This window comes from Nycticebus coucang, chromosome 2, assembly GCF_027406575.1.
Source record: "Nycticebus coucang isolate mNycCou1 chromosome 2, mNycCou1.pri, whole genome shotgun sequence".
Taxonomy (NCBI): Eukaryota; Metazoa; Chordata; class Mammalia; order Primates; family Lorisidae; genus Nycticebus; species Nycticebus coucang.
The window spans coordinates 182,776,229-182,787,227 of record NC_069781.1 but is presented as its reverse complement, the minus strand read 5'-3'; the positions used below and the strand labels follow the sequence as shown (position 1 = coordinate 182,787,227).

At 51.3% G+C, this 10,999-nt stretch overlaps 1 pseudogene across 1 annotated transcript; it reads right to left on the bottom strand.

Moving 5' to 3' along the window:
* Positions 1-9,170: 9,170 nt before the first annotated feature.
* Positions 9,171-10,063, bottom strand: LOC128568397 (40S ribosomal protein S2-like; annotated as a pseudogene). The gene has a single exon (XR_008375150.1). The product of XR_008375150.1 is annotated as a 40S ribosomal protein S2-like (transcript).
* Positions 10,064-10,999: the final 936 nt, after the last annotated feature.

Genomic DNA, 10,999 nt, shown 5'->3' with positions numbered 1-10,999 from the left:
TGGGCTGAGATTGCAGACCTTAACACGTGGAATCCCTTTGATTTATGACACTGTGAGCTGAGTCCTGCCAACATGGAGCATGTGCCTTATGTCAGGTGAGCAGTTTGAAATCAGCTGCGGTGGGAGTCTTTGGGCACACCGCACTGATCAGGGCCCTGGTCTAAGAGCCGTGCTGCTAGCGGTTTGCACACCACTGCGTCTGCAGAGCAGGATCAACTGAGCCTCTTTGTTTTGAGATTTTGAGACAGCCTCACTGTGTTGCCCTGGGTAGAGTGCTGTGGCATTACAGCTCACAGCAACCTCAGACTCTTGGGCTTAAGTAATTCTTTTGCCTCAGCCTCCTGAGTAGCTGGGATTATAGGCACCCACCACAATGCCTGGTTATTTTTTGGTTGCACTTGTCATTGTTGTGTAGCAGGCCCAGGTTGGGCTCAAACCTGCCAGCTTTGGTGTGTGTGGCTGGCGCCCTACTCACTGAGCTACAAACTGAGCCTCTTGATGTTGAGGAAAGAAAGCTGAAGCAGCGTGACAAGTTCAAGTTAAATCTAAAGCCTGTCTCTTTTTCAACATATATGTATACACACACACACACATATTTATTTTTTGCAGTTTTTGGCTGGAGCTGGGCTTGAACCTACCACCCTCGGCATATGGGGCCGGTGCCCTACTCCTCAAGCCACAGGCACCGCCCTCAATGTATTTTTTTAATCAAGAAGGTAAAATTAGTTTCAGACTCTTCCCTCGTGGAAGACGAAGGCAAAGTGGCCGTGTAAGTTCTCAGTCTCGCTTTCACTTGCTTAGAGTGACCCTGGTTTTTCTTATTTCTTGAGAACTTTATTAAATATTTTAATAGCAAAAATATTACTTTAGAACAATGGGGAAATATTGAAATGTATCATAAAAATACTAAGTTGTCCTTAGAGGCAAATTTGCACACGTGTGGATTAGTAGTTTTTATAAAATGTATAAGGTAACTATATTTTTTGGTGTTAATTAAACACATCAGTCACTGAAACCTCCCCCCCCTTAAAAAAAAAAGAGCTTAGACCTTTATGTGAACTCACTTTCCCTGGGTTTCTAAATCTGGAAAGTGAGAAAGGGGGATGTAGGAGGGGAACAAAGGCCCAGACCACTTGCTTGTCCTGAGGATGTCATGCCAGGGAGCTGCGCATCGCTCGGGATGGGAGAATCCCACTCGCACATTGGTTTTCTTTCTAGCCATTTATCCCATAAATATCTGAGTCAGACGCTGTGGAAGGAACTGGGGACCCCTTGGCGGGTACGGCTGCGTGGGTCCTGCTCGCTCAGGCTCTGCGTCTAGGGGAGGAGACCAGCGGCCGTGTGAAACCACCGAGTGCTTAGCTTATGAGGGGAAGTGCAGGTGTGTGGGGCCTGTGGAGGGGCGTCCTCAGCTAGAGTGGGGGCCTGTGTCTGGGCTGTGGGAAGTCGTCCCTGGGAACCACTGCTCCTGCTAAGAGCTGAAGAAGGAAGAAGCCGGGAGAGCGTGGCGTGTGCAGAGGCCCGGGCCGGGGGGTGCTTGCCGAGCTTCACTTGTCCTGCTGTAAAGTGGCAGAGGTGGGAGGCCCCAGCTGTGGGCAGGAGCCACACCCTCACCCACCCCTGAGGGCAGGTCCCGTGCTGGGGGGTGTCGTGAGAGGCCAATTTTCCCTCCCAGAAAGCACACCTAGAACTGGGTCTGGGAAGGATCCTGGGAGCAGATGGAGAGAGGGTGTCTTCCCACCACAGGCCTCTTTGAGAGCCACAAACGTGCCTTCTGCCACTCCCCTTCCTTCCTGTGCCCTCCCACCAGAACTCTGCCTTAGTCAGGGTATCCTGCCTCCAGGACAGGTGGCTCCCTCTGTCAGCCAAGCCCGGCAGGGATGCAGCTGTGCTCCACTGGTGGAGGGGTTGTCTGTGACTGCTTCTGTGTTATAGGATAGAATCGAGTGGTCGTGACGGGGACCTTAGGTCCTTTGTGAAGCAGCTTGCTGCTACCGGCCTAACTCAGCCACAGTGATGCTTTCCTTGGGTTTCCCGGCATCCCTGGCGGACGCAGGCAGAGCTTGGTGGTGGAGTGTGGAGCAGGTTTGGGGGCTTCTCCACACTCCCGTCGCTAACGTGTAAACACTCTGTGTACCTAACTTGGTTCATCTTCACAGCAGCCCACAAGGCAGGCGCTGCTGTTACCTTGGAGCTGAGGAAACGGGCAGGGAGGCCCAGTAACCTGCTGAGATCACATGGCCATAAGTAGGGGAGCCGGGGCCCTAATCCCACCTGGTCCTGACCTCAGACCCCTGAAGCTGACGGCCGTGGGAGTGAGCAGGCAGGTGGCTGCTCCCATCCTGACTGGTCTGTGCTATGATCTGGGGCCCACCTCTGGAGAATCCCAAGCCGCTGTTCCCAACTCCTCAGGACATCCGTGTACTGTGGAGCAGGGTTGAGCTCGTAGGACTGGGTCTAAATGCCCAGGTTGAAATCCCAGTTCCACTGGTTACTGAGCCTCAGTTCCTGAACTTCCCAGTGGGAAAATAACCTTAGTAACTCCTAGGGCCCCTGGAGGTGTCTGTGGCTGGTGACGTGGGTGAGTGCTTGGCCCATCGTAAGCGCTCTAAACTAGCCATTGCCACTCACTCAAAACCAGCTCCGGCAAAGGGAAAAATACACAAGCTTAGACTCAACCACTTGGCGAGTCTGTTATCTAAGGATAACAGAGAGGAGGCAATAACCCCTGCTAGGTGCGCCATCTGGGTAGACCCTGACCTGAGACCCCGGGTTTCATACTGCTCAGTCTCGGCGAGGCAGGTGCCTTGTTAGCCCATTTAGCTGAAGCGGGGAGCGAGGCTCAGAGAGGGGCCATCTCTAGCTTTGGCCGTCGCAGGTGGACAGCAGTGGGTGCTGTGTGGCCGGTCCCAGACCCGCCAGCAGAATCCACCGTGGTTTTTAACTGTCTCGGCAAAGAAGTGGAAATCCGGGCCTCAGTCACCTGCCAGGACCACAGGGGGAGTTTAACAGGGGGCCCAGATTAGCACTCGTCGGGGCCAGGTTTGTGGTCTGGGCTGAGGCTACCGGCTCAGGCTGCCTGTGTTTGGCCCTGAAATTTCTACTGAGTTGGTTAATAAGCATGCGATGTACATAAGTGAAAATGCTCAGAGGCAAGGGCTTTGATTTACTCAATGACTTTTTATTTTTTTCATTATCAAAATTAATTACAAAATTTTTGAAATGTATGGCCGACACTTTGCCAGGACCAGGTCATGCATGAAATCACTCCTCTGTGTTTGTGTGTTCCTAACCACCGAATGGTCGTCTGCGTCCGTGGGCTTGCTTGCAGCCCACCTTCAGCGGTTTGTTTTTTTCCTCCAAACAAATTAAGATTTGTAACTTTTCCTTGAGGAATAAAATCCTGACGGCTGCACACAAATGCAGGCACACCTCTCTCTTTGCACACATGTGGTGTAGATGTCCGACTGTGTATATCCGTGCACTCAGGATGCGTGAGTGTGTATACAGTTGTCTCCACAGAGTGTGTGAGCAGTGCTGAGTGATCACAGCAGCCCAGTGTCAGGGACAGTGATGCCGATTCCAATACCTTCCAATCATCACCTCCTACTGACAGCAGACCTGATTTAAGCTTTTGGGTCATTGCTTTGTTTAAAACTTTTTTCTCTATACTACATAAACTGCACACACCCATTAAAGAAATGCATCTCATCTCTTCAGCCAGGAAATGCAATCTGGTTAACTGTGACATCTTTCTTTCTAATGAATATCTATCTTTAGGTGTCCAAATGAATATACACCATTGGAATTTTCTATTCTGCTTTTTTTTTTGGCTCGATATTATAAGCACATCCCCAATCTTCACGTTATTTTTGGTGATTGCGTAGTATTTCGTCAGTTGGATACCTAGGTTAGCTAATTACATTCGTGTTTTTGATCCTGGAGCTGTTTCTGACTTTTCACTATATCAGTAACACCCAGCCATACACAGCACTGTGCACAACATTTTCTCTCTGCTTTTAGGATTATTTTCTTAGGAATTCAGTTCTCAAAGTGGAATTTCTGGATAAAAGTATGAATATCTTTAAGGCTCAAAAATAAGAATATAAATAATTATAGGAGTTAATGTTTTTGGCCTTGCTACTAAGGGCCAGGCCCTGTGCTAAGTCTCTGCCGGCATGAACTCACTGAGTTTTTGTAAAAACCCTCTGGGGAGGCTCTGTGAGCCCAGCACTCCAAGTGAGGACCCGGGTGTGAGGGACCCTTGGCCGGGTAGAGGCACAGCAGCTGGACTGCAGGATGGGGCATAGCACCTGCCCAGCTGGGCACCTCGGCAGGGTCCTTCTTCGTGGCTGAGGTAGAGGTTGTGTGCCTTTCCTGGGGCACCGTAGCAAAGTGCCACACATGGGGGCTTAGACCAGCGGGAAGGCATCACTTCACAGTGCTGGGGCCAGAAGTCCGGAATCGCAGTGTTTGTGGGGCTGGTTCCTGTCCCTATGGCTCCTTTGAAATGTGGGCCTATCTTACGTTGACCCCAGGTACCTGGGGTGGGGGGATGTTGGCGGTGGCAGTGACTTGGAATCCGGCTGTGATCGGCTCAGCAGTGAGGAATTTATATGTGTCTGTAGTTTTAAAGAAGTGTCTTCCCTATTGATGTGACACAGAAATATCTTCTTCCCTCCTTTCTCTCTTCTCTGGAGCTCCTTAGGCAGAAACACATCACCCACAGGACAAGTATGGGCCAGGGAGGGCGAAAGAGGAAAGAAAAGGGTGGGAAGGGGGTGGGAGGGCGGACGAGGATAGCTGGCCGCTCCTTTCCGGCTAGCTGGAGGGAGGCCGTGTATGGTTTTGCTGGGTGGGGTGGGCAGTGTCGGGTGGGTGACTTCCGTGGTTAGGGGAGGAGGGATGTGCCGAGAGAAGCAGGTCACCGCCTCTTGATGCTGCTTTAAGACCCTCCAAATCCAGCCTTATGGAAGGTTACATCAGGGCCTGCGTGGTGCCAGGCACAGGGGCCCCAGCAGAGAACAGACAGAGCCCTGTTCCCACTGACCCACCCGCCATCGGCAAATAGCCGGCGTCGTGGGGGTGAGTGGCTTGTGGCTGCAGTGACCAAAGATCACAACTGGGGCCCGAGGATCACAGGTCAGAAGCTCCAAGAGCGACTTGCAGGCGTCAGCAGAGCCGACACCCCCTGAGACCCAGAGGGCAGGAGGAGTAGAACCTGCGGGTGGGCTTCTGGGTCCTTGAGACATTTTAACTGAATCCAAGTTTTACAGAATAAATCCTTTTAATAAGGGGTCTGTTCTGTGCAGTTAGGATTTGTTTGAGGGCTGTGCTTGTGTTCTCTGCGACCTGGGTGTGGGGGCATCACTCCCATCTCTGCCTCCACCTTCATGCGGCCCCTCCCTGTGTCCACGTCCAAATGTCCCTCTTATGTGGACACCAGCCATTGGACCAGGGCCCACCCCAGCGTGACCTCATTTAACTTGCTGATGTCTGCAGAGACCTCTTTCCAAATAAGCTCACATTCCCGGGTCCCAGGGGTCAGGGCTCAAACATCCCTTTCTGGGGGACACAATTCATCCTACAATGGAGAAAATAAAGCAGGGAGAGAAAATGCCTTGGCTGGGTGGGGACAACATTTAATTTTGAGACCAGGGCAGTTCAGAGCATCTGTAATGGGTAACCAAGAGCTCCAACATTCCAATGTCTATGGTCTCAAGGTTCAAGGCAAGAATGCCCCTGTCCCCTTTTGAGCTGGTGAATTCTGCTGCCCACCCGCCCTCCGTTTTGCTGATGAGATCAAAGTCACTGGAAGCCTCACTTGGCCACCGAGACCCCCTGGCCCTAGCTACTCTGCCAGCCCTGTGCCTGGGGGTGCTTGCCTGGCTCTGAAGGGCAGGCCTCACTTTAGCCTGGGCTTCAGGTGAGAAGTTGACATGTTTCCACTAAAGCTGCCTCATAAAAGCTGGAAATATATTGAGCAAAGGATTCCATTTCCCATCCTCCACCAGCCGGAGTATGCCCGGTGCTTTCATTCGCGGCCAAGTACTCCGGGGAGGTAACACTGCAAACCATTTTTCTGAATAAATGTTTGCACTGTGTAATTTCCCTTTGGTGCAAAGCATTGCACACACATGAGGAAGAGGGTGGGAACAAGACTGCATAGCTGTGCTGGGACAGGCCGTCCTCAAGAGTGCGGAGGAGGAAGGGGGCGGGCAGAGAGACAGAGGCACAGTGGCGGCCACCATGGACTCCCGTGGGGATTCTTTGTCCTTGTCTTGGAGCTAGGAAACAGGGCACCGTGATGTATTTTAGGGGCATTTTAGAATTCTACACGTGTGTGTAGTTTCTCCTGTGCCTATTCATTACAAATACTTTAATGTTTTTTTTATTTTTAATAATGGGAAGGAGAGGCGGGGAGGCCGCTGGCAGAATGAGAAGAGAGGGCCCATCTGCTGAGGAATACCCCGTCCCTCGCCTGGCGTGCCTGGCTTAGTGGCCCAGGGGAGCGCGACGTCACCACATCCATCCATGACAAATATGTATATATATGGTTTTTTTTTTTTTTGAGACAGAGTCTCACCATGGAGTTCTGTGGCGTCACAGCTCACAGCAACCTCAAACTCTTGGGCTTAAGCGATTCTCTTGCCTCAGCCTCCCAAGAGGCTGGGACTACAGGCGCCTGCCACAACGTCCAGCTATTTTTTGGTTGTAGTTGTCACTGTTGTTTGGCAGGCCTGGGCTGGGTTTGAACCTGCCAGCTCCCATGTATGTGGCTGGCACCTTAGCTGCTGAGCTACATGCGCTGAGCCCATTACAAATATTTTTAACAATTTTTTTCTCTTGTTAATGTTCCTCTTGAAACCATGAACTAGCTTAGATCCTAAGAGGACTGAGAATGGTTTTGTTTTGTTTTATTTTATTTTACTTTATTTTGTTTTATTTTTGAGTCAGAGTCTCACTCTGGTGCCCAGGCTAGAGTGCCGTGGTGTCATCGTAGCTCACAGCAACCTCAAACTCTTGGGCTCAAGCGATCCTCCTGCCTCAGCCTCCCAAGTAGCTGGGACTGCAGGTGTCCACCACATTGCCTGGATAGATTTTCTGTTTTTAGTAGAGATGGGGGGTCTCACTTTTGCTCAGGCTGGTCTCGAACTCCTGAGCTCAAGGGATCCTCCTGCCTTGGCCTCCCAGAGAGGTAGGATTACAGATGCGAGCCACTGCATGCAGCCTATTTTATTATTTTTTTAAGTTAATAGACTGTCAGGACAGTCTGAGATTTACAGAAGAATTAGGCAGACAGTACAAAGAGCTGCCATGTACCTCCGGGCATTTGTATCAATTGATAAACTAACACGGATAGGTCACTACTTACTGATCTGCAGCAGGGCTCACTCTCTGCTGAACACTTGTGGGTTCTGGCAGGTGCGTAATGACCTGCGTGCTCTGCATCCCAGCAGATGGTGCAGCTTCACCTCCTCTCCTCACCTGTCAGCCTTGGTAACCCTCATCTTTTTCTGTCTCCACGGTTTTGCCTTTCCCAGAAGGTCCTCTAGTCGGACCATACAGTGTATTCCCTTTTCAGACTGGCTCCTTCCTTATGTATTCTTGTGCATTTTATGTTGTTCTTTGTCTTTTGAGAAAGCATTTTATGGGAGTAAAACATGTGTGCAGAAAAGTGTACCACTCATCCATGTCAGCATACCGAGTTTTCACAGCCTGAATCCACCCGTGTAACTGGCTTGAGTTTCAGAACAGTAAGAGCCCGGCCCTGGGGAGACACTGTGTGCCCTCCTGCCCCCAACTCTTCTCCCCGTCTGTTCTCTGGACTTCCAACATCACAGCTTTCCAGTTTGTGCCTCTTTCTGTGGCTGGGTTCTTGCACATGGCTGACATCTGTGAGAGTCACCTGCGCTGCGGGGCGTGGCTGTAGGTGGCTCCTGTCCACTGCTGTATCGTGCCCGCGTGAGACTCTCCCTGATTTATTTATCCATTCTGTTACTGATGAGCGTTTGTGTAGTACCTAGTCTGGGGCTATGATAGATGGTGCTATATCTACCTGTGGGAGAGCGCTTTGACCCACGAACATGGACATTCCAGATGGTTCAGCCAACGTGTGTCTTTTATGACCCCCCCTTTCCCTTTCCGTTGGATGAGAACAGGTTTTAATGACGTTCTTTGAAGTAAGGAGGTGGTTCTCACGTGTGCATTTATGAGCAAGATAATCTCCTGAGCTAGGAGGTAGACTGTGGGTGGCTGTTTGCTGAAAAATACCGTTTCCCCGAAAATAAGACAGTGTCTTATTTTAAGGTGTGCTCCCAAAGATGCGCTAGGTCTTATTTTCAGGGGACGTCCTATCTTTCCTGTAAGTAGGTCTTATTTTCGGAGGATGTTTTATTTTCGGGGAAACAGGGTAAGAACTTTTCCTTCCTTTTGTCTGTGATCTTGGTTCATCTTTGAGTTCACAGAGAGTATGGAGTGGGTTTTGAATGTGACTTCAGCATGTCTTGGTGAGGGGGCTTCTGGGAGCCCCAGTGTTTGCCCCTCCCTTGTCCTCAGCTGTGCTTGGCCGTGAAGGCCTCTCTTCCTTTCTGAACAACGTCAGAGCTTTCCCCACCCCTGTCTGGAATTTACCTCCAGGGAATGTGGGAGATACTGGTCATTGCCTACCCCCCAGTCCATTCCCCTTTCTTCTCAGCCGCAGAATCAGACTGTATTCTGGTCTGGATTGACCCTCCTCTTCACCTCGGAAGATAAGCCTTCCCTGGTTTAAGCGACTCACTGTAATCCCATCCCTGTTTTCTCAGGATTGGTTTGGGAGTAGGCAGGTAACCATTTTCTTGGCCAGGAAATCTGACAGGAAGTTGGCTTGAACTTTCAGAAAAAAGACCTCCTGCCCTGATGGCAGAGAGCCATGCAAGTGCAAGCCATCCCCATTCCTTCCTGTCTTGGCTGTATCATGTGATAGTTGGAGAAGTGGCAGCCACTTTATGGCCATGTGGGGGAAGGCCCAGAGTTACCCAGAAGCCTGCCCAAAGGTTGGAGTTTGGTGACCTAAGGATTAACTATCTCTTGTTCTCTATCCTTGGTTGTGGGAACCAGTTAAATAGTCTTTATTTATTTATTTATTTATTTTTTTAACAGACTCAATTCACTTTATTATTGCATAAAAACCCTATGTCGTAGCCACAGCTGGAGCCTGGGTCCTCTGCACAGAGACTCTGGTGTGGTCTTGACAAGATGGTCAGTGAATTCTTGGTAAGGAGACTTGGTGAACACTGTCTCTTTCCAGAGATCAGGAGTGAGATAGCTGTAGGTCTTGGAAATGGCATCAAAAGTGGCCTTGGCAAAGTTGCCCAGGGTGGCAGTGCAGCCCCTGGCTGAGGTGTAGCAGTCATCAATCCCAGCCATCATTAGCAGCTTCTTAGGCACAGGCGCTGAGACAATGCCAGTTCCTCTAGGAGCAGGGATGAGATGCACGCGCACAGAGCCACAGCGGCCTGTCACCTTGCAAGGAACAGTGTGAGGCTTGCCAATCTTATTCCCCCAGTAGCCTCTCCGCACTGGGACAATAGAGAGCTTGGCCAGGATGATGGCACCTCGGATGGCAGTGGCTACTTCCTTGGAACACTTAACACCCAGACCAACATGACCATTGTAGTCCCCAATAGCAACAAACGCCTTGAACTTGGTCCGCTGACCAGCGCGGGTCTGTTTTTGCACTGGCATAATCTTCAAAACTTCATCCTTGAGAGATGCCCCCAAGAAAAAAATCAATGATCTCAGATTCCTTAATGGGCAGAGAGAAAAGATATATCTCCTCCAGGGATTTGATCTTCATGTCCTTGACCAGGCGGCCCAGCTTGGTGACGGGCATCCACTCTTTGTCCTCGGCCTTGCCTCCGCGAGCTCCGCGGCCTCGTCCCCGGCCGTGACCCCGGCCACGGATGCCGCTGCCGAAGCCTCCACGGAAACCACCACGGCCTCCCATTCCAGGGCCCCCGGGGCCTCCAGGCCCTCCCGCTGCACCGGCATCATCCGCCATTTGGTGTTTTCGTCAGAAAAGAAGTAAATATTCTTTATTAATTGAACCGTGTTTAGTTGATCCATTCTGTTACTACTTATAACTAAAATAATCCCAACTGTTAGAGGTAGGGTTGCCTCTCCTGGTTGCCTGCAATGAAGGCTTGGTTGGATATGCAACCAGGATAATGCAGTTGTGATTCTGCGCTCCAACGAGGATGAGCTCCAGGTCCCAGTCCTGGGGTTGCCTCCTGTGGGTCAACTAGGAAGAGCTACTTAGTTTATCCTGATGACAGTCGTGGAGTCACACCTGTGGCATCCACCCAGTGCCCAGGCTGTGTGGTCAGCGTGTTGCTGAAACCCAGGGCTCTTCTGTTATCTCTGTGCCCACAGTCCCAATGCTCCCTCCCCTAGTACCTTCCCTGCCCTTCCCTGGAGGTGGAGCCCCGAGACCCTGCACTGTCTTGCTCTAATGCTCTTGACCTTCTGGCTCTTTAAAGATTGTGCTTCCATGAAGAGGGCCTTGCTGGCCAAGGCCTGGGAATAGAACCGGCTCAGCTCTGTCTCCATGGGGCCCTCTGCCCTGCGTGGTTGAATCACAGCTCCTCCAGAATTATGTCTACAACACAGAACCCCCAGCTCCACTTCCATCTTCCTGTGTCTCCCGATCCCCCTGACCAGCTGACTTGGCCTGTGACACCTCTGCTGGTGGAGTCAGAGTGTTTCCTGCTGCCAGTGTGATCTGCTGGCCGTCTGTGTGTGGAGCCCCGACAAGAACACGGGAGCCCGGCTCCCCACCTGGGCATATCGTGGGTTTGCCCCTGTGCGTGGCGCGTATTTACACACAGTCCTTGCAGTTCTGGGCGTGTGTGTCCCCGCCTTGCTGTTTCCTGGCTGTGGGGTTGCCGCTGGCCTCTCGCCTTCGTCTTTGCGGGCTGTGTGTCATCTCGCGGAGAGGCCCGTCCCCATCAGCTCC